General features: G+C 40.6%; 1 pseudogene; it reads right to left on the reverse strand.

Annotated features, from left to right (window-relative positions):
- Window positions 1-378: 378 nt before the first annotated feature.
- On the reverse strand, window positions 379-1,481 carry LOC138378847 (glyceraldehyde-3-phosphate dehydrogenase pseudogene; annotated as a pseudogene).
- Between the last annotated feature and the right edge of the window lie 1,971 nt (window positions 1,482-3,452).

The following is a 3,452-nucleotide window of genomic DNA, read 5'->3' on the forward strand; positions in this document are numbered from 1 at the left end:
AAATGAATTACTGTATCAGCATAAATATATCAAAATAAACTAATTTGGGGTAGAAAAATAAAGTTTTAAAAGAGCATGTACACAATGATTTCATTTACGTAAACTATTAAAAACCATATTGTTTGTGGAAACATAATATAAATAAATGATCATATATTAACTTTAAGACAATGCTTGTCCCTGAGGAGATTTGAGGATTGATGTGTGTGTGGTTTTTTATTTCATTAAAAGCATCTGAAGAAGTTACTACAAACTATTTTTTTTTTGGCCGAGTACAGGGAACTTTATTGATGGTACATGACAAGGTGGGGTTCCCTAGGCCCCTCCCATTCTTCAGGGGCTCTGGTGTGGAAACTGTGTCATGAGGAGGGGAGATTCTCAGTGAGATGGGGACTGAGTAGGCAAGGACATCTCAGCAGCTGAGTCCTCTCTCTTCCTCTTCGCTCTGGCTGGGGCTGGTGGTCTGGGGCTCAACTCCTTGGTGGCCATGTGGGCCATGAGGTCCACCACCCTGTTGCTGTAGCCAAATTCATTGTCGTACCAGGCAATGAGCTTTACAAAGTGGTCATTGAGGGCGATGCCAGCCCCAGCATCAAAGGTGGAAGAGTGGGTGTCACTGTTGAAGTTGGAGGAGACAACCTGGTGCTCAGTGTAGCCCAAGATGCCCTTGAGGGGGCCATCTGCCACCTGCTTCACCACCTTCTTGATGTCGTCATACTTGGTCAGCTTCTCCAAATGGCAGGTCAGGTCTACCACCAACACGTTGGCAGTGGGGACGTGGAAGGCCATGCCAGTGAGCTTCCCGTTCAGCTCGGGGATGACCTTGCCCACAGCCTTGGCTGTGCCATTTCACGAAGGGATGATGTTCTGGAGAGCCCCATGGTCATCACATGGCATCTTCCCAGAGGGGCCATCTATGGTCTTCTGGGTGGCGGTGATGGCATAGACTGTGGTCATAAGTCCCTCCACAATGCCAAAGTTGTCATGGATGACCTTGGCCAGGATGGCTAAGCAGTTGGTGGTGCAGGAGGCATTGCTGACGATGGTGAGGTTGTTTTGGTACTTGTCGTGGTTCACGCCCATCACAAACATGGGGGCATCAGCAGAGGGGGCAGAGATGATGACCCTTTTGGCATCCCCATCTAGGTGAGCCCTGGCCTTCTCCAGGGTGGTGAAGATGCCAGTGGACTCTACAACGTAATCAGCACCCACTTCACCCCAATTGATTTTGGTGGGATCTCGCTCCTGGAAGATGGTTATGGGATGGCCATTGATGACAAGCTTCCCGTTCTCCGCCTTGACCGTGCCATGGAACTTGCCATGGGTGGAGTCATACTGGAACATGTAGACCATGTAGTTGAGGTCAATGAAGGGGTCATTGATGGTGACAATATCCACTTTGTCAGAGTTAAAAGCAGCCCTGGTGACCAGGTGCCCAATACGGCCAAAGCTGTTTATTCTGGCCTTCACTTTCACCATGGTGTCTCAGAGACAGTGCTGGCGCCGTGCGAGAAGATGCAGCTGTCTGTCGAACGGGAGGACCAGAGAGCGGACAAACTGTTAATGTGCATTAAATCTGGATGGTAGATAATGTAGGCTTCTGTTATCTCTCTCTTACTCTTATTTGTGTGCTTGAAATATCTTTAAATTGAAAAGAAAAATAATTACTGCAGCTAGAGTATGATTGTCATCAGAGAAAAGTTCCATGGTAAAATTAAATGACACAAAAAAGCAGGCTGAACTAAGAACAAGACAATGAGTTGTCCTTTTATCCACTACCGAAAATGAACCATGAAAGAGAATGAACCAATATGACTGGCTTAACAGTCTGAAAGCAAAACTATCAGTACTGAACTCTGATCTAGGGAAAGTTGATAGTGACTAAAACACTTAAAAAATAAAGTTAGTCTTTTTATGCCCATATATTTTCTATTTTTCTATTGTGTGTATGCATGTATGTGTGTGTGTGTGTGTGTGTGTATGCAAAACATATGAAATTACATGATATAGTGGAAAGGGGGTTGTGAACTTGTCCTGGTCCTGTTATTTTCTAGCTCAGTGATGTAAACAAATTTTCCTTTTCTGTAAAATGGGGACGAAATCTCTGTCCTATATGTTCTTTGGGGCTGTTGTGAACGTCAAATGAGATATTTTTTGTGAATCTCTAGATGCTGCACAAATCAGTGGCAACTTTAAATGATAAAGAATATTAAAAGCTATTCCACTTATTGGTTTTCTCTGCTATATGGGATTGCTTCTTTCTATTTTATTGTCTGAGCACTCTGTAGAATGAATCATTGTGCCAGGTTTGTTTTGGACCCAAAATACCTGGTTGATTTACATCCTTCTTTAGATGTCTCATGTATCTATTTTTCAGGAGCTTGCAAGTGCTACCAAGATTTGTATTTTATACCTGACATCTTTGGCTTAGGTTGATTTTTTTCATAACATTCTAGACCTGTCATTCAGGATAAAATGTGTTAATTACAACATATGATTATTCCCTACAAGTAAGAAAAGATTATGGAGAATCATAATCTGATTAGACCAGATTATTCACCTAAACTGCTTTGTTTCTTATTTTGTCTGGTATAAGCTGGGACATAAAACAGAAGATTGACAAAAGACATAAAGATATTTTAGGGGCATGCTCCTTTTAGGCCTTTTCCCCAGCTCATTAGTTTTTGCTTTCAGCACTGACATCACTGTTATTGGGGAATAATATAGGCTAAGTATTCTTTTAATTAGAACTTTCCAATGTATTGTTCTTCATCTCCTGGTCTGTGTTTCAGAGACAGAAAATAATTTGCATCCTTGAGATACAAGAGACACTTTTTGGTAATCTTTATTTAATTGATTTAGTTTGGAAATGCTAAGTAGGAGCTGGATTTCCATGTTCCCTGAGATAGATTGTTCTGGCCCATCTCCCTATACTAATGTCACGCCAGAAAATACTAAACTCTTAGCCAGCTCTACTATCACCCACATGCACATCTCAGTTATTTTTCCACCTAAAAGCCAGAAATTGATATCCTCTATTTTTCAATGCTATGTCATCAAATCATCTATGAAATCCTACCTGTCTATCTACTTTTCCTCTTTTCTCTTTTCAAACTTCCAATCTCCTTTTATTTCTAATTATTAACAATAAGTATATTTGTGTTCATTATTCCTTATTTCTCTGGAATATCCATACTCATTCTTTAAGGTACATTTCAAATGTCATTTCTAATATAAAGCCTTCCCCACCATCAGAACCAGTAAAATTTCTCCTCCTGTTTGTACTCACATATAAATTTGAGTGTGCTCTAATTAAAGCAAATATTTTACATATAGTTATCTATAAGCCTCACCTGTGTGATTATGAGAACTTTTAGAATATGAATTTTCTTATTCTGCTTTGAATCCTTAGTGCTTGTTACAGTAGTCAATATAATTCCTTTGAATTATAA

Source organism: Eulemur rufifrons, chromosome 30, assembly GCF_041146395.1.
Source record: "Eulemur rufifrons isolate Redbay chromosome 30, OSU_ERuf_1, whole genome shotgun sequence".
NCBI lineage: Eukaryota > Metazoa > Chordata > Mammalia > Primates > Lemuridae > Eulemur > Eulemur rufifrons.